The sequence below is a fragment of the Ambystoma mexicanum genome, chromosome 1p, assembly GCF_040938575.1.
Source record: "Ambystoma mexicanum isolate Mex_15411 chromosome 1p, UKY_AmexF1_1, whole genome shotgun sequence".
Lineage (NCBI taxonomy): Eukaryota > Metazoa > Chordata > Amphibia > Caudata > Ambystomatidae > Ambystoma > Ambystoma mexicanum.
The window spans coordinates 1,342,869,291-1,342,897,097 of record NC_090921.1 but is presented as its reverse complement, the minus strand read 5'-3'; the positions used below and the strand labels follow the sequence as shown (position 1 = coordinate 1,342,897,097).

The 27,807-nt window shown below is 46.2% G+C and overlaps 1 protein-coding gene across 1 annotated transcript in view; it reads right to left on the bottom strand.

Moving 5' to 3' along the window:
- Window positions 1–205: 205 nt before the first annotated feature.
- Window positions 206–27,807, bottom strand: part of TMEM238 (transmembrane protein 238) — a 62,973-nt gene continuing 35,371 nt past the window's right edge. Inside the window, exon 2 of the mRNA XM_069607019.1 lies at window positions 206–344. The gene's annotated coding sequence lies outside the window, so the exon portion shown is untranslated. The remainder of the gene's footprint in view (window positions 345–27,807) is intronic.

Below are 27,807 nucleotides of genomic sequence, written 5' to 3'. Positions count from 1 at the left end.
ACACGGATCAAGGACTTATGACAGGGTTTCATCCCTGTTGAAGGTAAATGGATTTATAGATGTAGGCAGTGACTACCATCCATGGGGAGGTAAGAGAAACGGGAGTCGAATCCCTTGAGGAGAGTCGTGGATGGGCACTCTGCCTATTCACCCCCTTGGTCGCTCAAGGTCAGCAGGACAGCCAACTCAGTCAATATCTCGGTCACCCATTGGCTCCAACATCAGCAGCCCTGATGACGATGGTGAAGGTTGGTGGTTTACTCCGGGATAGGGCAGTGGGGCAAAGAGAGGTCCATCCAGTTACCACCAAGAGGAACCTTCAGTATGAAAAAACCTAGGAAGACCTGAGAGGAAAACAAAAGGAAAGAAGTCTTAGTATGGCAGGAATATTTGCAAAATCACTCACATTTATGTATTTTAGTTGGAATTCCCATGTAAAGTTAACAGCTATTTTGAAACATATTTTTCTGAAATACTTGAAGTTCAAGTGGATATTGGTATATGGTTGCAAAAATTGAGGACAAACTAAATGCAGAACGTTAGCCTGTTCTCTAAGAAATGTGCTCAACACTTCTTTTCCTTAGGCCAGAGGAAGAGGAGATTAGAGACTTTCAGGAGGAAGCTAGGAGCAGCAAAGTGTGGAGGAGCTTTCTTGAAAAGGTGAGGAGTTATAATTAAAATAATTATTATTTTTTTTATAATGCGTTTAATACCGATGACGTTTTTAAGCGCGGGCCTGGGATTCAAACCTGTGTTGCTCTGCGTCACCATGTTTCCTAGACTGGTGCATTGTCACTGATTTATACTACCCGTAATGGTTGTCGGGAACAAATGGTCCTGTGTTGAGAGTGTGCATGGCTATGTCACAGGTGTGATTAGGTGAGCTAGTGTAAGGAGTGAATGTGATGGGTTTGGGACTGAGTGAAAGGACAGTGTCTAAGTAGTAGGTGAGTGGAGTTGTAGTAATAATGAGAACGAGGGAGTAGTAGCAAGTAGAATAGAGGAGTAGAGGGGAGAGTAGTGGCGTGGAGGATGAAGATGTGGCTTAGTGGAGGGAGGAGTGGAGGAGGGAGTAGTGGTGTGGAAGAGTGAGGACCGGAGTAGAGGAGGGAGCAGTGTAAAAGAGTGAGGAGTAAAGTAGAGGAGGGAGAAGTAGCGTACCAGAGAGAGGAGCAACATCAAAGGGTGAAGGCAAGGCCTAGAAGGAATGAGAGCAAATCGGAGCGACAGAGGAGAAGAGGGGGAGAGAGTAGAGACAGTTGGAGTTGAAAGAGGAGAATAATGAGGAATATGGATACAGCCGAGAAGAAAGTAGAATGAGGTAGAATGAAGATTGAGTTTAGCTGAGTGTTTGCCAGGCACAATCCTATACCATTTTAGAACACTAATAAAAGGGATTGAGATAGAGATTGAACAGTTTTGGAAGTTCCAGAGGGAGTTTAGTTAGAAAAGGTGTCTTGCCATTAGGTTCTCATATTCAGTTTGAGATATCTTAGGCAGTAGGGGCAGAATAGTCACCACATACTAACCTGGGGTCAGGGACACCTGGGTTAGGGAAGAGGTGCATTATCAGATGAGAGAGATAAAGGGATGGCAGTGGGGTCCATTGAAAAACAATGAAAACCCTTGAACTGTCTCAGAGCCTGGGAGTATTTCCTGTGCCATCTGTGACATATAACAAGACCCACCATTAATCAGCAACTAATCCTCATTCCTCTCTCTGACATTTACGGACCTGATTCTCCCTCTCTCTTGGGGATGGTACCATCAAAATGAGGCTGCGCTTGAAATTGGAGACTGCTGCTGCTTAAATGGAACCTGGCATGCTCCAATTGAAGCTTGATGCATACGAGACATTGGAGGTTTGTTAATTTCAGTGAGCGCACTCTGCAATTTTATTGGCTTACTAAATCCAGTCTGGTGAGTGCATGCCATGGATTCACGTGATTCTGTTTGTTTGCTATACACGCCCATAACTGGGCCATGTGCTTGTTACCAGCTCCTGCTGTAGCATGATTGGTCTCTGGTTACCCCTAAGAACCAATCTTGACACCTGCAGGTGGACGCTGTCCCTCCTCCCCAAGGCCCACCTTCTAAGGCCCCTGTTTGTTTCCTGGATCGTGAGGTGAGTTCCCAACCCCCACCCGTTGCACACCTGTGTGTTTGGTATGAGTGCCCACCCCCCGTTGCTCGCCTATGTGTTTGGTATGGGTGCCCACCACCCCCCGTTGCTCGTCTGTGTGTTTGGTCTGAATGCCCTCCCCATTGCTCGCCTGTGTGCTTGGTAGGAGTGCCCACCCCCCTTGGTTGCCTGTGTATTGTGTATGAGTGCCCAACCCCCCCGTTGCTCAACTGTGTGTTTGGTATGAGTGCTCAGGCCCGCGTTGGTTGCCTGTGTGTTTGGTATGAGTGCCCACCCCCCACCTTTGGTCACCTGTGTGTTTATTTTGAGTGCCCACCTTCCAGTTGGTCACCTGGGTGCTTGGTATGAGTGCCCATCCCCTCAGTTGGTCGCCTGTGTGCCAGTGTGTGTTCCCCCATCGATTTGTCTACGCAAATGTGTGTAGCTGCTGCCCCTCAACTCGAGACTGGCACCATGCATTTGCCTGTTGATCCTAACCACGCATCAGTATTTACCTGCCGCCCTGCAACCTGGGGCTGGCACCATGTTATCTGTTGACTTTGACCATGCATTAGTGTGTAGTTGCCTCTGTGTATCTTGTGGCTGGTACCACGCACTTGCATACTGATTTTGACCATGCATCTATGTGTAGTTGCCGCCGTGCAACATTTGGCTGGCACCATGTACTTGCCTACGGATTTTGACCATGCATCTGTGTGTAGCTGCCGCCGTGTAACATGTGGCTGGCACAATACACTTGCCCACCAATCTTCTTTAAATATTGTAACCTGAAGCACTTAATGTAACAGTACCATAACCGTATTCTTAAGTTAAAGCGCCTTGATACCCCAGGGTTTTGCTGCACCTTATAAGTGCCAACATAAATAAATAAATAATCCTGTAGTTTCTCCTTGATGGTTCGACAGTGTCGAACTGGGCTTCTCACTGCTGGGCGTGCAGATCGAACTAGATTTGAATGCAGCGAGTCGCAGTATTTCGGGCATAGGGTTTTGTTCAATGCGGTTCTGTCTGACTATTCTAACTCTGCCCCTCCCTAATCCTGCAGCTTTAAAGGCCCTTTGGTATGCAGCAGCCTGGTTTGTTTTTCGTTATGGGTGTGACTCTGAAGAATGGGTCCCAGAAGCTATCCTGCTGACATCTTCTTGAGGTGGAAAGAGGTTTCATCCAACCTCTCAAAGGATCAAAGAGACACAGCTTTCCTTTTTATTGTCCTGCTTGCTGAAGCATAGATAGGTCATTTGGATACAAATCCACATAGTCATTCCATAGCTGCTCTGATCTCACAGGGTTGATGACACAGGTACGATACAAACTTGATGTGGCTTAAATTGCGTTACCATCAGTCACCATAGCAAACCCCACTGGATGAATAGTCTTCACAATTTGTATTGGAGGTGCACATTTAAATGCAATCTCGGTCTGCAGTGACTTTGGTGTTACAGCGGCTGTCCAACAGGGCACCTGTGGCCTTTGAACCTGATCTGTGCCACTGAGGAGCAGAAGCTGCAGATCAGGAGACCGATGCATCCGGCCACTTATGTTCATTATATTTTTGCATGGAGCTTTCTGAAAGGGTGTCTATTCAGCAGGCCACCTTTTCTGAAATGGATTATGTGCAACAATGTATTATTGATATAAGTAAAAAGAGCCATGGCAGATAGCAATTCTTCACAGTACCCTCCTCATAGCCCAAACATATTCACAAAACAAGATAAGCAAACCATAGCCCGAGACATGGGGCATGGTATCCTGCCTTCTCAATTTATTTTCGTTGGATGAAATGCAACTCCCCACAACACAGCTCCATGAAAAACAAATGCAAGGCAAATACATGCCACTTAAAATGTACTCCAGGATGGCTATATGAAACTTGGTAAAAGTAGTAAATAATATTTTTTTTTAAATGACCTGGTAACATCGATTAGTCATAAAGTTGAATTGTGTTTGGAAATAATAAAATACATTGAGAGGAGCAACACATAAAAAGAGAAAACGCATAAGAATAAAACAAAACAGAAACCAGTCCAGAAAAACGAGGCGGTGAGGAGTTGGTCGAAAACCAGCGTGATGGAGGTCGACCACATTTTATGTATGTTAAAACATTAGCGTACACTTCCAATAACCTCAAATTTCGGTAATGTACCTCAGGTGAGATATACATGAAAGCAAAGTAAGAATAACAAAGTTACTCACAGTAGTGACTACTGTAGTTCTAGTCCATAGTCCTTTTTCCAGGATGTCATGGCTACAGGGATGGGACTGGAACACTCTGCCCAGCAGTGTACTAAAAGCTTGCCGAGTGGTAATGCGCATGGATACCTGCATGCCGGCCACTCCCACATGCACTCCTCGGTTACCAATCAACATGTCCTTTTTCTAACAGGTTGCAACTGCCAAGGGCTACATATTAGTGGTGAAGCTGAGAGGGTCGTTTATAGGGAAGGAGACTATGGACTAGGAGTACAGGAGTCACTACGGTGAGTAACTTTAACTTTAAGAGCATCCTTCTTCCCCCATGCCTTTTGGGACCACCAAATCAGCACATCCAATGGATGATGCCGGTACAGGAAAGACCACAACACTTTAAACACTTCAACCTGCCAATTACTTCCTCAGAACCTCTTGGCAGAATATGGCACCTGTATGGAAACTGCTGTCTAGTGAGTAATGTCTACAGAACGCATGTAGGGAGGCCCAGGTGACAGCCTTTCAAATGTCCTCCAGGCGGACATGCCTGTGGAAGGCCACTGGAGCTGCTTTGATCAAGTGTGCATGAAAGCCCGCAGTGGGTGTGTTCCGCTGAACATTGAATGCCTCCAAGGTGCACAAGATTACCCATCACTTGATAGTGGTCTTGGCTCCCTGGGTGCCCACTAAAGCACCTTCATGGGTGACTAAGAGTCTGTACAAAGACCTTAAGTTGTTTGTGTGTTACAGATAATGGCTTTACTAGTGTTCTTGCCGCATCCAAATTGTGCAATGCTGTCTGTGTCATCAGCAGGATCGGGAAAAAGGACAAGAAGATAAATCTCTTGGTTGAGGTGAGATTGTGATACTACCTTAGGGAAAAAGGAGGACTGTGTGGGTAGCAGCACCTACTCCCTGAAAAACCAAAGCAAAGGCCCCTAGCAGCTCAGGAGCTTCCACTTCCCAATGCGCCTCGCCCCCATGAGGGCCACCAGATTATCCGATGAAACTAACTCTACGTCTGCTGATGCTACTGGTTCGGAGTGCCTGTGTACGAGCATAGTCAGGACCAAATGTCTCACTTGTGGCTCGACAGCTTTACAGGTGGGAACAACTAGTGAATCCCAGGAAATATCTTTTGATAACTAAGGTCTGCAGAGAGAAGGCAGACCTCCACTTCCATGTCCCCGAAACTGTCGTAGGCACTTATGGCGGAAAGGAATGTATGGCAAAGCCAGGTTCTAAACATAAGCCAGCACGACATCCAGTGATGCCTGAAGAGGATTAGTGCCTTGGCCTGAGAACAGTGTAAACACCTTGGCATTTACTGCTGTATTGCCTTCTTGTGGAGTCCCCGGCAGGCTACCTAAAAGATAGCCAAATTCTCATCCGACAGCCCAAGGCCCCCATAAAGTAGGTCTTTTGGAAATAGAATAATAATAATTTCTATTTCTCATATAGTGCTACACACCCTTGGCTCTCACAGCACTGAAATAACAGATGACATTATTAGCTCAATTTATCAACCTCGGAAGGATGAAAGGCTGAGTTGACCTGCTGAGATTCGAACCTGCCACAGCAAGCTGTGCACATATATCAGGGGCGAGCGTTTGACTCGTTGTGCTAGCTGACCAGCTAGAGAGCTAAAGGTAAGAGAGCAAAAGGGAGGGATGGAGAACCGGTCCCTCTTGCTAGCGGAGAAGATCAGGGTAGAAAAGAAAGAAACTGCAGAGGTCACGCCATCAACTCCAGAAGATCAGAGAACTAGTATTTCTTGGTCCAAAAATGTGCTCTGAGTAACATTCTGCAGTACTGAGCTCTCTTGCAGTTCTGAGCTCTCCTGATTTTGTGCATGATTTTGCCCAGAAGGGGGATGAGAGGAAATGCATAGAAGAGTAGCCCTCCCTATGGGTGCAGAAATTATCTCCCAGGGAATGAGTGTTAGAGATTTTTCTAAGGGCCTTGTGGTCAGGGCCCTCAGGTATAGCTTCCTTATGCAGGCCTTGAGGTCACCGGGCTCCCCAAGTGGTACTCATGACAGAGCAGCGGAGGTCTAACTCTCAGGAGGTGGAGTGGGGAGGATTCACAGGTACAGTACACACTTTTCTTTAATACCCACTGAGAGATGGTCCACAAACTATATTTTTATAAAAAATATAATCTTTATATAAAAGAAAAGGCAAAGGGAAAACCAACGCACTTACAGATAAGTAACTTTATATAGCAGAAGATGCCAAAGTGCATCAGGTAGGTAATACAGTTGTAAGTTGAGTTTGGTTAGAGTCCATAAACAGTCCCACCTAGAAAGAAAAGAGCAGTAAACAGTATATGCCTAGCTAGACCAAGAGGGACCAGTAGTGAGAGTAGGGACAGTCGTTTCGCACAAAGGTTACTCTTTCGTGCCAAAGTGCCGCAAGCAGCAGTTCCTCGCTTTCCATAGGCAGGGAGGTCTCAATAGTCCCTTGGAGAGGGGTCCAAGGATTAAGAAAGAGCTGAAGCAAACACCCGTCAGAAGCACCAGAGGATCAGGGGAGCAATCACCGGGAATGAAAAAATAAAACGGTTCTGCAGAAGTCAGTCAGCGGTTTCCAGGTGCGGATGCTGTTCAACGACTAATTAGGGATCCAGCAATGAGTCAGTGGTGTAGGAGGGACCGCATGAATCTTGAGAAGAGTCTTTATTCTCGAACGAGTGATTCCCTGGTCAGTGGCAAGGCCTGAGGGAGTGCAAAAGCAAGTCGACTGCAGTGAGATCATGAAGAGGAGACATCAGTCAAAATAAATTATTTGTGATTTGCTTGACGAGTTACACCAGAAAGGAGCCAGCCATGTAAGACTGTATGGAAGGGTGAGTTTGGTGGTGCGGTTGCAGGAATTGAGGCAGCCCAGCCTTCTTGAGCTTCCCAGATGGGGTAGATGGAACCAGAGAGATCTCCTGATGTCAACTCACAGTCATCCCTTTAAGCACACCTATGCATACAGGACGGGCTCTCACAGAAGAGTAAAGCCACAGGGCTCCAGACCAACAGCTCCAAATGCTAGCCAGAATTGGTTGGATACCGACTACAGTCCCCAGTCCTGGGACACACATCCAGCTGTCTAAAGCAGCCCCCTCATAAATACACAAAGAGGGACCCCGCATGTTTGATGCCACCTAAGCCAAACTCCATTTTGATGAATGGGGGAAGATGGTCAAAAAGGACCCAACCAGGTAAAATAGAATCCACTGTGTGGAACCATTTTACACAGGCGAAAAAAGCCACCACCAACCTAGCCACGTGACTCACATAGAGGGCACCCTTCAGACCCTGGGGTGCCTTTGGGTTATCCCTGTCTCAGGAGTCACAGGGACTCCTAAGACAGAGCACATAAAACACAGAGCCATACTCACACATTGCATTACGTCTGGCTGGGATTAAAAAAAAAGTGAACCAAACACCAAGGAAACCACCAAAAAGAGGCAAGGACACTCCATGTTAGCTAAATAACTCCAATTATGGAATTCTATCCCCTAACGAGGGAACCTCCCTCCCTGAGAAGCATACAGTGAACAGGAATTGTGATGTGTCGCACAAAGATCCATCAGTGGGGGGGTGTTGTATCTCAGAAAGAATCTCTAACAGGAGGCCCGTTTTGAGCCCGTACTTGTGGAAGGACACTGACCATCCCACTCGGTAAATCCACCAGCACATTTAGGGATCCTGCTAATGGCCATGTGTGGAAAATTGAATGTTGCAGGGCCCAATTTCTCAGATGAATTTCCAGTCTGCAGAGAGGGTCGGGGAGAATTCATACTCCCTGGTTTGCTCATGTGGTGCATAACTTTCATACTGTTGTGAGGACTAACACGGGATGGTCGAAAAGCCTGAAGAGTAAGCCAAATGGCTTCCAGTTAGAGTATGCCTATGTGAAGAGTGTAAGAGATATCTATAGGGCAAAGAGAGATATATAGGGCAACAATGACTGCATTTCTCCCCACCCACCCCCCGTTAAAAGCGCAACACCAATATACCCATTTATATAATTCAATCAAACCCCGTCTATGAAGCATATCATACCACGTACATTTCCCTCCCTCCCCCATTTAGCAATAGACTGGTGCTATTTCATGAACAAACTGAAGTTCTGGAAAATGTGGGCAGGGTGTTGGATGGTGGCTGTGGGGGGGGATATCGTTTGCACAGCAGTGTTTGTTTTCTACACCGAAGTCAATGAATACCATGCCTTGGCTGTGGGATCAGAGGGTGGCGTCTTCATCATCAGTGCATGGCATTGTCCAAGTTAAGAGATACGACAGCAAAGCCCTTTAGGTTCAGTGAGGGATCTTTAGATATGAGACAGTTGGGGAGGGGTGGTTTTTCGGTGTGCAGTCATAATATCGAAAAAAGAATGTCGAATTACAATATTGTCGAAAAAATAGTGTCGAAAACAAAAATGTCAAATTTTTTATTTACATTTTTTTGGGGTTCCTGGAAAGAGTATTTTTACTTAAGTGGGTCTCAGCAAAAAACAATTTCTCAGGGTGGGGTGGAGGGGCACAGCATAATAAACTTTGAATACCACTGACCTATGTGCTTATGGGTAGAGTAACAAGGAGGACTCAGAGTAGAGGTTGTTGTTGCTTCCAGCACCTGTGAGTTTCCGGGATTTTGTTGCAGTGAATTGTTTCACTTTAGCAATCTCTTGGCTGGGTTTTTGTCACTGTGTTTCGTTGCTTTTTTATCCTATATCGTACCCCACCAGTAGTATTAAATAAATATGGCCCACCAGCCATCAGTGCCCAAGGCTTTCTGGAGTGAACCCTGGCCTCTTTGCACACATCATGGTAAAGGTCAATGGCCTGTATCACCTTTTGCAGTACCATTTCTTCGTCCATATTTTCGCAATAATGATGTGGTAATCCTGAAAAAAGTATGCTGAAAAACAAAAAACAATAGGACTAAAGAAAGACCTCCCTAACTCTCTCCAATATGTTCACCTCACCAACGGGTTCCAAAGTGAGGGGAGCTGGGAGCGATTTAGCTTCTGCTTCTAGCATAGTAGAGCCTGGTTAGATTGAAACCAACAGCTACCAGGAGCTACTTGTAAATGTGACATTAGCTTTGAGTATTTGTGAATGGTAAGAAGAATTACAACACATCTAATACACAGTTCAACACAATGGTTCATACAAAATGGACGAAAAGTTAAAGGAGCATTTCTGGTAGCTCCTGGTTCCCCTGCTGGAACTAATGCCAACAGGGTGATGCCCGACATCCAGGAGCTGATTTCAGCTCTTGCTCAATGAATCTCAATTTCAAACCCTATGGCTTGCATTCGCCCTCCTCTCTTTCCTCTGATGTAAATCCTCGACTTTCCCTCCTCCAAATATCGTTTTGAGCAATTATTTTTCCTGTTCCCCTGGGCAAAACAAAAAAAAATGGTGGATTCATTTGTGGAATAAATGCAGCTTGGCAGGTATATAGAAATCTTGTTGGCCCGGGGGTAATCCCTTCTCTGTCAAAGTTGATAGAAACTACTGGACAGATTTACTCAAAATCGCCCAAAGAAATTTATGCACCATTTTTTGCCCAACTTGTTTCCTATTTGGTGACACTCCATGTAGACCTGCTCGCTGTGCAGCAGTTCAAACGAAGCACCTTTTCACATATAGGAAAACAAATGATTCTTCCCACAATTTAGACCTGGAATTAAATTACAATTCACTGGCAACCCCCACCTTCTGTACTCACTTGGATCGTGCAGGTACACATGCCAGATTTTCCTCACACGCCCAAGAGTTCCGGAATGGTACTAGGTGTAAGTTGGATAGCTTTAAAGGGATCCTAAATATAAGTGGCGACAGCCTCCTATTTTCCGAGCCCACAAAAGACTGCCAGGCTAGCTTATGAGCCATGTTTCAAAGGCTCAAGGCAGAAGCTGGGATCCATACAAGGAGAGGCACATCAACAGGGGGATTGACACTGGAGTCTGTCCATGACAGATGTTGGAGTCTGACCAGGTCCCTGCCCTTTCCCCATTAGATGATCCAGGAGGTGGTGTCCTTTGCTGAGCACAAAACCCAGAGATATTCTATGTAAGTAACTTGTCCAACCAAACCTAGGTCTGGTGGGGGAGCTACAGAAGAGGAGTGTTTCTGGTCATGTGTGGCTGGGGCGGACCAATAAGAAGCCAACAGAGGGCGGGTTCAGAGCTGAGGGAAACCATAGAGAAACAAATCCAAATTGCTGGCAAATAAATAGAGAAAGGCCACAAACAAATCCAAGGAGCGCAGCTCAGCTGCAGAATCCACTCACCGGGCGAGCACTGCACTCAAAATCTGAAGGCAGACGTATCGTTTCTGGCATTGCGTTTTCTACAACCATCCTTACATGTTTGTCTGTGTGCTCTGCATTACAGCATTCTTTTGCTGAGGCATTGATTTGGTTCCTATACAGGAAATCTGCAAGATTGTTAATCTCTGGATGAAATAACAGTGCACATTAGTATTCCGACACCTGCTGCATATGTTTTGAATGCAGAGGGAACTCTACTAAGGGATCCTTCCAGTAAAGGTAGAGGTTTGAGGTCTGTGATCACGGTGAAAGCACCGCTGTAAGTGTAGAGGGGAAAGTGTTTCACAGCCCACAGAAAAGCTACCACTTCTCGTTCAACCTGCGAGTACCTTTGCTCTGTTGGATGTCAGTGACCTGTGGCATAGGCAGCTGCCTGGTGGTGGCCATATTCGCCTATTTGGTTAAGGACAATACCAAAGTCAGAACAGCTGGCATCAATGAGGAGTTCTGTGTCACTGCTTACGGCTAAGCATGCCATGGTAGTGTTGCCCAGGAGCAGGTCTTTGGTTGTTTTGGAATGCTGCTACTTTACTACCTCTGCTTCAAACTCAATGTGTGACTTCGTTAGGTTCCATAGTGGCTAAGCATGGGAGTACGAAGCCACAGTAGTTTGCCATCACTAGGAAACTTGTACTTCACACACAGGGTAAGAAGAGGGCACAGGTTTATGCTAATGCCACCTTTCAGGTGAGGCTGTACAGAAGCATGGCTGGACGCATACCCAAAGAATTCCAGTGCTGTCTTGAACTTCTCACGTTTCTCTGTATAGAGCAAGGCCACAGTATTCCTTGAGCCTTTGGAACATTCAGGGTTAATTAAGGTAGTTTCAAATTCTTTAGGATCATTTAGAGACAATTCAGAGAAGCTGCCAAAATGTTCCAATATCTGTGCCAGTAATTATATGAAGAATAATGCAAGCACTTAATCTCTGTGGGGGAGACAGAGGGGTGATATTAAAAATTAACTAGTAAAACTGCAGTAAGCGAGGGAAAGGAGACCCATGAGAGAGAGACATGGAAATAGCCGAGAGCTATACACCTGCTGTGGGTCAGGTGCTACAACATTTAACCACCTCAGGAATACATGCGTACACCAAGAGTATCGTCCACGCTCGTTAAAATTCAGGGTGTACTGTGATAGCTTGCATTCTTATTTTTTTTAAACTTTTTTTTTTTTTTTAAACACTTGGCATCACATATACCTTACAGACAACACATGTCAAGGTTAAACAACATATCATAAGAACAGAAAGTTCAAGCGGACAGGCCCCCCCATGTTACAATATTATTTAAGCAATTAAGAAACAGGCATAGAGACGACTTGTGTGTAGCCCAGAAAGCCTCAAGGGTCGCCCGCAGTGGGCGAGTTCGTGTCTCTCCCTTGTAGCCGCTCGGTCTGCAGTAGATACGCCCTGAAGGGGCCCCATATATCTCTTTTGGAGGGCATCCACTGGTTACATGGAGGGCCAAAGTTCTTCGTTCTCATTAGACCAAGTAACCGCCCGAAGCCATAGTTCTTTAGTTGGCACACAAGGGCTTGTCCAGTTAATTAAGATGCATCGCTTAGCCAGCAACAGGCATAGGCCTGGGATAGCAGGTATTCTGAGCGAATGGAGAAAAAACAGAAGTGCAGCACTGTATGGGAAATTGCAGAGCGAAAGAATTGCCCACAGAGTGCAACTGAAGGAGGGGCAGGAGAAGGACTCAATCATCAGGTGGATGGAGCATAGGGTGTTGATGACTGCCACTGGTGTTGGCGGGCCAAAGAGAGAAGAGGTGGGTGGAGTCCCGGGGTGGGGAGTTGATGACTGCCAGTGGTCTGGGTGGCCAAGTGGGGGGGTGAGGGAGACCCTGGATCTGCCTTTGCATTTAGGAGAATGCTTGTATCTTATTCCTTTATATTATTCTTACAAAGCGGGATGTGGTATCCCTTGACCCTTGCAACCCCAAAGGTGAGGATGGTGGCCTTCAGAAGAACAGAGAGGCCTGCTTTGCTGTGCTATAGATCAAAGTTCACTCACATGCACCCCTGCTCACACTGCTCAAAAGTGACTAAATAATTGAATACAATGCTGCCATGTTGCCAGGGCAGTATTTACAGATACTAATCCCTTGCTAATCCTCTGGTTTGGCCCACAATCGTCCACTAACTAGTGTCCTGTTAAGGGGCCATTATTAAAGCCGATGCCAGGGGAGCAGCTTAAACTCCGATGTGAATGTAAACGATCTGCTGCACGGGAGGTCAGAGGCGTAACACATGAGAATTCAAGTGTGGGACACATGGGTGGTGCTGTGTTGCCTGTGGGGTATGTGGGTAGTGTGCACTATACTGTATCCTAACATGGAGCGCCAGGATAATTGTGGTTAATGTATTAACCAGCTACTCTTGCCTCCCTTGCGCCAGCAATGGCAGATTTCTGTAATCACTCCTTTGCCACTGGCTCGTTCCTGCTACCCCTCAAGCACTCCTTTGTGCATCCTCTCCTCAAAAAGCTCTCTGCCGACCACCCCTGCCTGGCTAACTACCACCCTATCTCCATTACCCTCTTCCTGGGCAAATTCCTGGAGAAGCTGGTCATCTCCCAACTGATACAACAAAAAGAATGGCAACTGGTTACCCCTCCCTATGCATCACACACATTCGTAGTTTCACTACCTTCTGCTACATTCGCTTTCAGCATCTAGTCGGACAGAGGTTCATCTCAATTCCAAAATATAAATGTATTCGTAGTTATTCAGTAAAAATGTTATTTTGAATAACATACATGGTTCATAACCAAAAACAAAACAAATACATATATTACAACCAAATTTCGACAGACACCAACAATCTAAAAAGGTTGTTGCAAGTGTATTGTGCATGGGGGTTAGTAAAATGTGACTTTAACACTTCTGACACACCATAGTTCCAAAGACAGTTCTGAAATATTTCATCAAAGTCAAAACCAGGATATAAGATGCATGTATTTTTTTGAGAACGGGAAAGGACAACAGCTGGTAGCTCCAGCCGTGATCTTGTCTACATGTGTTTCGGTCCCTAAGCCACGATACATTTTTTTCCCAAACGTTCCTGGTCCATTGGTTTTTGGGCCTTCTTCAGGACGGAATTCTTATTTCATGTGTGAGTAAATCGGTTATCGCCCCACTTGTGCAAAACAGGCACTCGTGTTGTTAATGTTTGTGATAACGGGCCAAAATGCAGATGAATTTCTTCTATCCAAGTTCTAGTTGACAACTCTAAACCGCTTTTCCTACCAAAGGGGATCCTCAGCTTCTTGCTTTGAAACCTTCAGTGTGGCTGAATTTTCAGGTCTCACTGAGATAATTCTATTATCTTGGCACAGAGCACTGCCTAGTCTTCTGCTATCAGTCTGCTCATTGAGCTCTGGTGCAATAACTCTGTTGAGTGTTGCCCTATCCCTAGGGCCAGGGGAGCAGTATCCAGTGCAGCATGGTAGACTGAAGACAAACAGATACAGTGTTGTCAACTTCCCCTAATGTAACTGGTCCCCCGACAACAACAAAATTGGAGACATACCCATATGTGATACATCTACCAACAGATCCAACACACTGAATCTGTTGGCTGTCTCCACCGCCACCAGCCTGGCATCCTTTGCTCCCAAATCTCAAAACCAATGCTCCATCTGTTCTTATCCTTCTGGATCTATCCTCTGCCGTTGACACGGTCAATCATGCCACCCTGACAAATCGGCTGTGACACCATGGCACTGGACTGATTGACCTCTTTCCTCACAGACCGACCTCCACGGGTCCAACGGGGCCCTTTTCACGCGCTCTACCTGCGGTGTCCCTCAAGGCTCTATCCTCTCTCTGTGGCTCTTCAACATCTACCTTCCTTCTCTCCTCATTTCCAGTGTTATGCAGATGACATGCAGCTCTCCTTCAAGCTTCCCTCTACCTCACGCTCTTCCTCCTCTCATCCCCGACTGTCTCACTGATATTCAGGCATGCTGTGCTGCGAATGATTTCTGCCTTAATGGCAGTAAAACGGAGATCATTCTCATTGGGACCCCAACTCCCTCCTACCCTCTGGCCGCCCTCTATGGGTCCCCTCCCATGACCCTCTTGTGAGGTGAAAATCCTTGGTGTCATCTCTCCTTCTCACCTCACATCGTGAATCTTGCCAGAAGGCCCACTATCAGCTGCACCTCCTCCGAGTCATTCTCCCTTTCCTCACCTTCCCCCAGAGCTGTGGTCCCCTCTAGTTTGGACTACTGCAGCAGCCTCATCCGCAATCTTGCTTTATCCTCCCTCCACCCCCTTCGACTAATCCAGAATAGGACTACAAGACTTATCCTTGGCCTCACGCCCAGGGGCCGCATCTCTCCAGCCCTAAAATCTCTCCACTGGCTCCCGGTTGTTGCTAGGATTAGGTTCAAAATCCTCTGTATCAGCCACTAGGCTTTCTGGCGCCTGGGATCCCGCTATATCCAGCTCTCTCTCCCTAAATACCTCCCTGAGAGAGCCCTTCGGTCTTCTAGCTCCAACTCCCTGCAGATCAAATGCTTCTCTAAGCAGAGAGCGAGGGGTGGAGGGGTAGATCTCTCTCCTCTGCAGGAGCCTTCCCCTGGAATGACCTCCCTGTCCCTCTCAGACTTGAGCCAGATCTCCTCAAGTCCCGAAGCTCCTTAACACCCTCCTTTTCTCTTCTTCCTTCCCTCTCCCCCTCCCCTTACGAACACCCCCCTTCTGCCGCTGTGACTGGCTTCCTGGTTCCTTCTGAGTTCTACAGGGCACAAGCACCCCCCTCTGCCCCCGAACCAGTCCAACCGCCTCCTCACACTTAGCATGTGGACCCTCACCCCTGCACCTCACGCAATCCCTTGCACTTGCCCTCCCCTAGTCCCTGTGGCCTCCCCCCCTCCCCCACCCTTTCACTTGCACTCTCCTCTTTACCCTGCACTTCCCTTCCCACCCTAGCACTTTGCATTCACGCAGATGAGCACCCCCCTAAACTTCTTGTTACTGCGATTGCACGATCTGAATGTCACAAGGCCTTGGAGGACCGATACCGATACCTTTCGCCCTTGCCCCCCAATCCCTGTTTTTGTCTTGTGGCTCCTTGAAACACCATTTGTTGTATCAGAGTCTTACAAATATTCAATAAATAAATTAAAGTAGCCATATGGCAGTTTGTTTGACCTCACCCGGGTTATGCCCCCCCATTTTGTTTTCCGTATTTGAGAGATGTGTCTGGGCAGTCAGAGGGGGAAGCCAGGCCAACTGACTGTAGGGGTGTCACGGTATTAGTTTTATGACGGTATGATAACCTTCTTGCCAAATGACAGTATATCATGGTTATCGCGGTATAGCAGGTGGAGTTAACTAATCTTAACAAATATTTTCTAAAAGGTCATAAATTGTCAGATTTATCATCACAAACAAAACCAGGCACCCAGGGCCAGAATTGGACTTTTCAACAAACTTTCCACTGAAATGCCACTGCTTGCATCCACCAAACGCAAACATAATTGTGGAGAGGAGGAGGGTGGGGGGTAAGCCATGCTGCGACTGGCAAAGCAAACTGAATAGCTTTTCTTAAGTGGTCATTTAGGCTTTTAGCTCCCCCACTGGCTACTGGTGAAGATGAACATGTTGCCATCTTGATAACCTGCATGCCACAGATCAATGGAGGCTGATGGTAGTATACGCTTGTGCGCATACACACACACACACACACACACACGCATACACTCTCTCTTTACGTTACAGCCTTTAGTTTACTTGCAGGCCAAAAAGTGTTCAGTAATCACGGACATGTTACCCTTTGGTATGGCAGCAGGGAATACCCACAGAGATGAGTGAATTTCGCAGTGTGACTTATTATATGTAAATTCAATGATAGAACCAGGGAAATCCTCCATTGTCATATGTTTAGCAAACATCCATTATAAATATATGAACCCCAAAGCCACCAACCCAAAGTAAACCCTTTTCCTTCTTGGCACTGTATTTATTCTTCCTATTGATAACATATTGATTTTGTGTCAGGCACGTGTGGTTTATGGAATGGCATTAAAACTGCTCCAACTGAAACTACTTTGGAGACGGCACATCCAACAGTGCAAAACCAAGACTGCGCAGCACTTGCTTACTGCAGCCTTTCCCAATCATATTGAAAAGCACACTTAACGATATAAATGGTATACCGGTATAAACAATGTGACGGTTATTATTGTTCAATTAAGTAGTTCACGGTATCTTTAACGGCATACCGTTATACTGTTACATCCCTACTGACTATAAATTCCAGGCTCTGAGTTTGCACCCTAGCATAGCATTGTTTACTTTTTTGCAGTGTTTCTTCTCGTGAAGCTGCACTCGGTGGGCAGGGGTACAAATAATTAAGGACCGAAGCTCAATTTATGGGATCTTTCTCGGCTCTGGACTCCTCTCCGGTGAAATGTATTTCCATACATTTCAGTAATCTCGGTTTAAGATTTTACAATGACCGGATAGCTGTAGTTGGTCAGATCTCATGTACCCAGTAACAGATGCTTACACCCATAGAGGATACACAAATCCACAGGTACAGGGATATATACCCCAAACTAAAGACACACATGTTCACACTACAGTGGTGGCAGCGCCCCGGGCAGAAAAAGCAAAATGTTGCGCCCCACCAGGCGCACCCCATGTCAATTGGGGCGGTTTGGGTTGCGGGGGGTGGTAGAGACGACAAATGTTTCTTTTCGGTGGTGGGAGAAGGTGTCCTTTTTAAATTAAATGTGCTCACGGGAGCATTTAACAACAATGGGGTGTTCGGGCTCCCTATTAAGATGATTAGGGCACCCCATTGTTGTTAAATGCACCTGCCCCCGCGAGCGCATTTCATTTCAACAGGACACTTATCCCAACATGCCAGCTCGGGGTAGCCCTTGAAAGGCTCACCGAGCTAGCGCCCTGGGGGGCTATGGCGCCCCGGGCGGCCGGCCCTATTCACACATCACCCACACACAAACATGCCCACTGACTTATACTTACGCATAGGCTTGTACCTCCAAACAGATCAAGAAACAAATATAGATTCAAATATGGTCAAAGGAAGCAAAAGAAAAGCACAGTATGCTTTGGTAAAGTCATAGCGTGGTTTCCAAGTATACAACGGCAGGTGTGCAGCACTTGCCATTCTGCACAAAACACTTCCACGCACTGATTCTTTTAGTACCTGGAATCCAGCCCCTGTGTAACCCAATAAGCGTGTGGCTCCCCTCTATTCTGCAGAGCAGGGAAATGCATGTCACAGACCACAAGGTCACTTCCTTTTCTAAAAGCAAGGCAGAAGTAACGTCAAAAGCCACATACAAAAAAAGCTTGAATTGGTTTATTCTGCGGTTTCTTGGCCAGCCATTCACTGGCCATTATCATGAAAGGTCTTACCCACAAAGATGAGAGGCCTGACACCTACAAAATACCCCAAGAAATAAAGGTAGAAAGCCTAGATTATGCAGAGGTAGGGGTCGGACCTCATGCAAACAACTATGGAGGCTCGCTATGCCACCTCTCATGGGCAAATTATCTGCAGGCCATAAGTAAAACAAAATGTTTTCACTGTGAGGGGGTAGCTAATAAGCATTCCACCAGTTCCATTCCACTATGAGGGGTTAGCTAATAAGCATTCCAGTTCCACTGCACTATGAGGGGGTAGCTAATAAGCACTCCAGTTCCATTGCATTATGAGGGGGTAGTGAATAAGCATTCCAGTTCTATTGAACTATGAGAGGGTCGCTAATAAGTATTCCAGTTCCATTCTACTGTTCGGCTGTAGCTAATAAGCATTACAGTTCCATTCCACTATGAGGGGGTAGCTAATAAGCATTACAGTTCCATTCTACTATGAGGGGGTAGCTAAAAAGCACTCCAGTTCAATTCTACTGTGCAGGGGTAGCCAAGAAGCATTCCAGTTCCATTCAGGGGTCGCTAATAAGCATTCCAGTTCCATTCCACTACAAGGGGTAGCTAATAAGCATTCCAGTTCCATTCCACTATGAGGGGGTAGCTAATAAGCACTCCAGTTCAATTCTACTGTGCAGGGGTAGCCAAGAAGCATTCCTTTTCCATTCTGGGGGTAGCTAATAAGCATTCCCATTCCATTCCATTCCACTACAAGGGGTAGCTAATAAGCATTCCAGTTCCATTGCACTATAAGAAGGTAGCTAATAAGTATTCCAGTTCCATTGCACTATGAGGGGTAGCTAAGAAGCATTCCAGTTCCATTCCACTATGAGGGGGTAGCTAATAAGCATTCCAGTTCCATTGCACTATGAGGGGTAGCTGAGAAGCATTCCAGTTCCATTCCACTGTGAGGGGTTAGCTAGGAAGCATTCCAGTTCCATTCCAGGGGGCAACTAATAAGCATTCCAGTTCCATTCCACTATGAGGGGTAGCTAATTAGCATTCCAGTTCCATTCTACTATGAGAGGTAACTAATAAAGATTCCAGTTCCATTCCACTATGAGGGGGTAGCTAAGAAGCATTACAGTTCCATTCCACTATGAGGGGGTTCCATTCCACTATGAGGGGGTAGCTAAGAAGCATTCCAGTTCCATTCCACTGTGAGGGGGTAGCTAATAAGCATTACAGTTCCATTCCACTATGAGGGGTAGCTAATAAGCATTCCAGCTCCATTCCACTATGAGGGGTAGCTAATAAGCATTCCAGTTCCATTCTACTGGACGGGGGGAGCTAAGAAGCATTCCAGTTCCATTCTGGGGGTAGCTAATAAGCATTCCAGTTCCCTTCCACTGTGAGGGGGTAGCTAATAAGAATTCCAGTTCTATAGAAATGCTCTGACAAGATGGGAACTGCAGTTTCCGGGCCAGCTACAACTTGCGAGTGAGAAGTCAGGAGATGTACAGTGTTGCAGTGGTCCCCTATGGTTCTTAGGGTTGTTTTACAAGGGAAAATACAGCTCTATCCTGAGGAGGCTAGGTTATGTCAGGTGGAGGTCAGAATGCAGAGGGGAGGTGGTCAGAAGGTCGAGGGAAGCCAAAGGCCGAAACAAGTGTCTGGGGTTACTGTTGGTACTCTTGTCGGTGCGGGACTGCCCTTGTGGGTGGGACAAAGATTGATATGCAAATGGTTATTTCTCCTCTGTGAATGCTGCAGCGAGCTAAAACGTGGTTGTAGACCCCCCTGAGTGGAAGAAATTCAATAGAACAGGGTATTTGAACCACGTCCACCCTCAATAGAGGGGCTCCCACACTCTGGTAAACGTCTGGGAAGCCCCTGCTGACCTGGCAGCCCTGCATGCGGCACACCCATGTAGATAAACAGCGGCACAAACACTACATTTGTGGAAGTTTCAGACATAAACACAGGACCTACTCCTTCATACTGGGCTCCTGGCCATTCATCTGCAACAACAAATCCTTAGGGTGTTCACATTTAGATGATATATGATTGAGATATATTCCCTAGGTTGCCCAGCCCCAAAACTGATGAGCCACAAACTGAAATGTTTGCGAGTTCATGTGGTAATCGCTTAACTGAGCTATAGTTTTATCACATGTGATTAAGCGAATCCCATCAGAACCATAAATGCTTCATATCTCTAGACTTTGCAAACACACAAGAACACCTGTTCACTAAGCTTCCTCACTTGCACCGTGCACTCTTCCCAAATGTCAAACTTAGAAGTACTGCAAAACATGCTCACTGAATATCCATGCCATACTCTATCCTCCGTAAGATGTCCGCATTTATTTATTTATTTTTATTTATTGCATTTGATTTTACGCCCAAACCCTTGGGCATCACGGCACGACTGCAGTAGCCTACAACATGTGGCGTGATTCTGCCAGTCTGTATGCATGCACTGATGTTGTATTATGATGTCACCCTGTGATGCCCCACAATACTCGCTTGGCCTTCATCGCACCTGTAACTTAAGATGTGATACTGTCAGCCCTCGTGCCGCCATCTATCTCGCCCATGATATTTGTGCAACTGCTGCAGCCCCTGCTACACAAGTTGTGAGTCTGCCAGTCCGCATACCTGCACCTATTCCATGCATGTAACTCACCTAATCTTTCCTGGTAGCCGCACTGCCCATTCGCCAAATTCATGACTGTAACATCCCTGATCGGACGTGGCACCCCACGCTGCCCTCTATCCTAATCCATGCCTGTTACTCCCCTGATATCACCGGGCAGCCTACGCTGCCCACTTGCCCAATCTATGCCTGTAACCTACCTGATTTGACCGGTAGCCTCGTGCTGCCTACATGCCACTCGAAGCCTTGTAACCACCTGACCTGACCTTGGCAGCCTGTACTGCAAGACCACCTCCTACTTACATCTGAAACACTTTGCATGTTGTAACTACTATTGTAATTATACCATGTAACCAATATGTAAGAATGGTGTAACTTCTGTAAATATACTACGTACCCACCACTTAACCAACCTTGTAACCAACTGTCTTAAAATAAACGCCCAGATGCCTCCGGGTTCAGTGCGCTATATAAATGTCAAAATAAAATAAAATAAAATAAACACACACGTGATTTACCTTGCACATGTTCCTGTTTGAAGGAAGCAGAAGGGGACACATTGCGGATAACGTCATGAAAAGAATGAAAAAATAAAAAATGAATGAATGGCTTTCAGCTAAGCAGAACTAAGCAGGGGGCACAAAACATGAGGTTGTGTCATATTTCCCCGCGATCTATAACCGTCTATGAAGGAATGAAACCCATGCGATGTTTTATACGAGTTAAATCTGAAATTGTTGGCCATGGGCTGCTCTTAGCAAGCGGTTTAGGGGGGAGGGAAATACTACTGAGTGTTTACGGCGACATGGCATTAAGAGGATATAGGGCTGTGCCCAACTTCATTCACTGGCTGCGCATTACTCATCACCTCACACCTGGCGCAGTCATCGAGGGAAACCATTGCATAGGCCATGCTGATGCTAACGAGCCATGTCCCAGGCAAGGGGAGGGGCCGGGAATCAGGGTGGAGCTGGCCCAGGGGAAACCTCCCGAAGGTAAAATGGCGTCTGGATGCCGTCAGTGCGGCTTTCTCAGAAGACTCTGTGCATCAAAGGGAATAGCAGTGCGTAATGTTACCTTGCGAAGGGTGCGAAGAGTAATGCCAGTGTCACATTTCAAATGTTTCATTCACAACCAAGACATGAACTTTTCCATGCACTAGTACCTTGGCCAGCCAATCACAGGTGCGTAGGTCGGCCAGGCACCTAAATATAAAAATATACCGTTCTGATACTTTTCCCAAAGGCCACAGGGTGGACATGGGTCATGAAGGGAGACGAGCGCCACACTGGTATCTCGGCGAATGTTCCTTCTGAAATCACCCACCTATGCCGATTCTAATTTAGAGCCTGTAGGGATCTTATCAAGCTTCAATATACACCAAGACAGGCGTCATGAACAAGCGTAAATCATGATCCGTCCCGAGGGCTAGAAAGCGATATGTACAGGGCGCCGGGCAACTTAAAATAACAGTGAGTGTTTGTTAGATGTTGCTGAATGTAAAAAGATAGGAGCTAGGTCTATAACCGAGATTGGCACATGGATTCCATTATAGACCTCTCAGCCAATCAGAATGCAGCCTATAATCTCTACTATAGACCATGTTACAAACCTTCTGACTTGTGTAGCATCCTAAAATCATTGATTTCCTTTTTAGTTGCCAAAGTACATGTGCAAATACTCTTGTAAATGGGTGGATGGGACGTCAAGTTGGCTTGGATAACAACCCTTCCCCAATGTATAGCCCACACTTCGACTCGGGCAATAATGTATGGGCGGGTCATTATCTTACGATTGCCACCCCTTTCTCGGCCTTTAAAGCGTAATTATAGACTACATTCTGAGCATTCCGATTGGATGAGTTGGGGTATAAAGTGGAATCCATCTGCCAATACCAATTGAAGAACCTAGCATCCCAACTCTCAGGAAACCTGGGATTACCTTCCCAGCTGCGTCTTCTATACTGGCATCTTGCTGTGTGTGTAAAGCCAAAAACATGGCGGTGCTTGTGAAACTGAAAACGGCTATTCTTCTGTGAGCTCTCTTGGCCATTGGATAAAGAGACGAGAGTCTGCCACCCAATGATAGATTCCTTACTGCATCCAGAGCAGGACATGAAAGCACATGGATTTGCCCCGGATGCCTTCAGTGTAGACATCCATCCCAAAATGAGTGGAGCTTAAAAAAAATATCTGCAAACTAGTCCTAAAATGGCCGCTCAACCTACAGCTCATTGAGACCACACCAATGGTAAAAGGCACTATACAAATGCCCATTAACATAACAAAACAAAGTGTTTATGGGGTATCCTCCAACATTATGAAACCTGTGCACGTCCTTTGTCACCTCCCTTCAAAAAGACCAACACAAATACACATCTATGTCAACCTTCACCACTGACATGTAACAGCCCAAAGGAGTCAAAAGAAAGCATTTCATTAAAAATATAACTGTCAAGATTTTGGGGAGGTCTGCTGGTAGTTTATAAGAAGGATGGAGGTGCGACACCCCCAAAAGATTATTTGAGATGTGCAGGATTTGAAAAAAATGTTTTTTTGCCATGTTTCATTTTTGGGCTTGGAAATCCTACCCCCCACCGACTGCGTGGAGCCCAAAGCCAGCATTTCTGCTAGCGTTTGTTCTGACAACACTCGCCTGGGCGCCTTCTGTTTTAGCATCTGTGTGGACTTCAAACCTGTAGAAAACCTATCCACATCGAATATCAAACCACTCAGAAGACCAAAGGGAGAACCTGTGCGTCTACACAACTCCTATCCATGTGTTCCTGTGTGACAGAGGACAAAGAAGATTGCAAACGTCAGAGCGGACGCATTTCATGTGGTCACCAGAAGAATCGATCATGAGCTGTGGGAGGGATAACCACCCACAAACACAATTTTTAGGGTTCGAAATAGCTGGGAGCTATTTATCTCGTGGTCATTTCCTAGAGGAACTTGGTTGGCTTGACACCAACAGCTCCCAGGAGGTGCATTTGCCTCCCCAGGCCAAGTGACGCCATGAAAACGTACCTATGCAACGTGAACTCTGTATGTTCGGGAATGTGTATAAATGAGCAGGAAGAAACGTCTAGAAGACATTTAAAACCTAATTGGTCATATATGATGGACACAAAGTTAGTTTGCATATCACATAGCAGTTACATCTGTGGCAAGCTATAGAACAGCTCCTCGTTCCCCAGAGGTAGTTCCTGCTTACAAAGTGACGCCAGATCTGCGTTTAGGACATCATAATCAAATCCTTACTTTGATCCCTGAAACCCCCTATAAATGAATTGTGGTATGTAGGGTACTATGGCCCTCATGACTGGAGCACATAGAATTGCGTGATGTATATAGTATGGTTTGGAATGCAGAGATTGTTTGAAAGAGCATATAACCCATCATATCACACCACCACGCTTACTCTCTCCTTACATCACCACTAAACTAGAACACAGAGATACTATGACACCATTCGGTATAACTGTTCTCATACCAACATCCGCCGCTCACTCCACATCACTCTAAGTAAACACTGCTGGTTACACACCCCCAGCCAGGCGTTCTCATCAGGCCTAACGCAGCCACATCCGGTCTGGATAAATCCTGCCAGAACGAACACATACTCCTGATCTCTCAACCACCACACCTACCGCTAAGAAGCAGCTATTACACGAATACCGCACAAGCTGCACCCATACCCGGTGCTGACACGCACCTTTTGACTCCCTCTACTCTCTACTGATCTGAACTTCGGTTCCCAAGGGCGTTCAACCTACCAGCGCCTTCAGACCATACCAATGGTATATAAGGCGCTATATAAATGCAAAATAAAATAACATAACGAGTTAGGCGCCAATTCGCCTTTAAATGTGCCAAAAAACTAATTACCGTTACCGCCACTTGGTCAGGTGGAATTTCCAACTGATAACTGGTGGTGGTGGTGTAATTCCCCATTTATTTTGGGGCCATTGGACCCAATGGGGCTTTTTTGCGGAATTACAGCTGCGGTAATTACACCAATTCTGACAATCTTTCGAAATTGAGTGGGAAGATTTACCTCCAGGGTTCGGCTGGAGGTAAATCCTCCAACTCAAAACCCAACCTCATAATTTGGCATAGAGGTCAAATTGGTGGTAACTCATTCACTGCCAAGTTTACCACTTACTGCCCAACTCGTAATGAGGCCCTATATTATACAGTTTTAGGAATCCATGCAGTCCATGGGTAATCATTATGAAAGCGATAGTGCTGTATTTAAATTGTTGACTCGTGCGGATATTACATCATTGCATAGGAAGACCACACCCCCTATGGAAGTCTACACATATTTGGAATTCCAGGCATTCAAGATATTTTCTTGGCCATTAGGTTTTTTTTTTGTCTCAGAAAAACAACAAAATCGCGATTCATTTAGAAAAACACTAGTTCAATTCTTCACATTTGCCTTCAACTTCCCCCAAAAAACCTTGGGTGCAGGATCGCAACATAAAAGTACTGATTGTGCCAGGAAAATACACCATCTTTGTCTAAGGGCAGATTCAGTCAAAAAAAGTCAACATGACAGATGACTGAAATGCCTGCAGCCCTGGAACATGCGCAAGGCACACTAGGCACGTGCATAGGGCCCCGGAGAACACAGTCCAGGGGTCACCTGCTAGTGGCCGCACCTGCAAATCATTTTTTTGCCACATTTGCTTTATTTGCAGCAATGGAGCATAGAATGGGCCTTTGGAGCCGTTTAATAACTGCCAGGCTATCATGCAAGTCTATGCAAAAAGGACGAGCATACTCGTCCTTGGCATTTAAGGAGTTACAGCGAAAAGCCCTCATTTACATATTTCCATTTACATATTACATGTTTGCATTCAATTGTGGAAAAAAGCTTCTGTGGAGTTTTTGTATAATCCAACGATATTGCATCTACTCTTTTAATGTCTGACTCATCTTGATGTCTGGTGAATTCTGAAGCATCTCCCAGCGAGACGCACCCGATATACAGGTTTAATTATCACACCAAGGGAAGCAGCTGTTTTCCGGGACGCGTACCTTTGACAACCACTTGGGGATTTACTTTGCAAAAACTCTACACCAACACGTGCATGCTGAGTGTGTTATGTGTGACCCCGGTCCCACAATAAAGTGCACTGCAGTCCCCTCTGGCCGTGTTCGTGGTTCCACACAAAAAGTGCAAACAGTGCACGTCAAACCTGGCGAAATCAGGTTTGCATAGTATCGGCCTCACTTTAAATTGGGCGGCGTCTTGAATGGAGCAGGAAAAGCAGGAGGCTTTTCCGCCTCCGTTTAACGTACCCACGCCACCCAATTTGGAGCAGTGACAAGGCAGAGGAGGAGTAGCAGCAGAGATCAGATCTATCCTGTGGCGACCTCCTCCACCTCATGAGTGCATCCAGTTGCACGCCTCCATTAGATTTTCATGCAGACGTCCAACGAATGAATTCCTATGGAATCCGCCTCGGCTTAGCACCTGGTCAAAAAGCAGGAGGATTCCATAGCAATACATTAGTAAACACACCTGCAAAGCGTCGCTTGCAGGTAACATGTTTACCTTCGCGAGTGGGAGAGGAAAATAAAAAAACACGTTTTTGACAGTATTTGCACATTTTTGCAGCTCAAGCATTTTTGTGAATATGTATTTAGACCAGGCAATAAGCACAACACTGATTTTCCACTCGTACAATGTACAAGGCATACACATGCTTTATGCAGAAGTCATTGTATAATGAACGCATTGGTCTGTGGACACATTCCAAGCCAGACAGACTTCATTGCTTTGTGTGTGTGCAGAGCATGATAGTAAGGAAGCGAGGGATTCTGGGGATGATTTCACTGGAAAAGCAGGGTCCCAATTGTCCGGGCCCAGGCCAGGCTGAAGGTGTTTAGGAGGCCCTTTTCAACATGATGGATAAGGCGGCATCCTTGGTTAGAGCCGAATACTGTTTGACACATCTGTGGTGTGTGCATACATTATAGAAAAAGAAATACAGCCACCGATTATCACGAGCAGGCTAGCCAGCAGGGAGCTGAAACACTAAATGCCCACGGAAAAGCTACAAATCCTTCTTTATCAGCAGGAGGCTCATGTGGAGGGACCGGTGTTAAAAAGCAACATGGTGATAACACTTCTGTAGCCTGTACCAAGAAGGAAGTGATGGCCGGAAGGTCTCCAGCAAGCGTAGCTTGTAAAGGTAGCGCCGCAAAGCGCATATTTAAAGCTGCAGAACAAAAGTTACATAGAAAGCAATATATTGCCAAATTATAAGACTGCTGAATGGCAACATGGGGGCAGATGCTGCAGGACCCCCTGAGGCTCGAGGCTCTTTCAATTAAAACAGTTGAAAGGGCCCCCAACGCCATCCCTGCCTATGCCTGTGGTGCGCAGATGAAGCCAGCTAACATTTTGACCCTAGCACTTCTAGATGCTGCCATCTTGCTTGCTGGGGGACCTTCTCCCCACTGACTTCGCCTTCCCCTGGTCCCCTGAGCCTGCTTCTCCCTCCACGCTGATTCGGTGCCTGCTCTGTGTTTATGCAGAGTCACAGGCCCCCACTGGGAAGCTTTCATCATTTTACTTTCATTGTGCAGTTCACAGCACAGGAATGGCGGCAAATTCCCCAGAAAAGAATTGTCCCCCAGATCGCAGTTCCAGGGAAACCAAAAGTCCATGCTCTGGTTGCCATAAGACACTACATCCACAGCGCAGAATCAGCTGTTTGCAGCACTCTGAGACTAACTTACAGGTCCAGGAGAGATTGAATTCAACTTGTCTTTTGCAATTAAGCACATTTAAGAAACAGGGCACCCAGGAGCCTTGCTTGCACCGGGGTCTGCCATATTTCCTTTTGTCACCTCAGTTTGCTCCAACAGAGCATTAAAAACAAAAGTGGTTAACGGCAAACACAGCAGTGACAAGATAAAATGAAGTGGCTAAAGTCAGTGGCAAGGCGTGACTGTTGGGTAATTGGAAATGGGAGAGTTACATAAAGCTGCATAACGGGGGAAGCAATGACTACAAGCAGGTGACATTATGCACGTTGTCTGTCTGGTTTTCTTTAAGTAATGATGGTACAGGTGTCCCTCGCTCCCCTTGATCGACATTCCGGGAC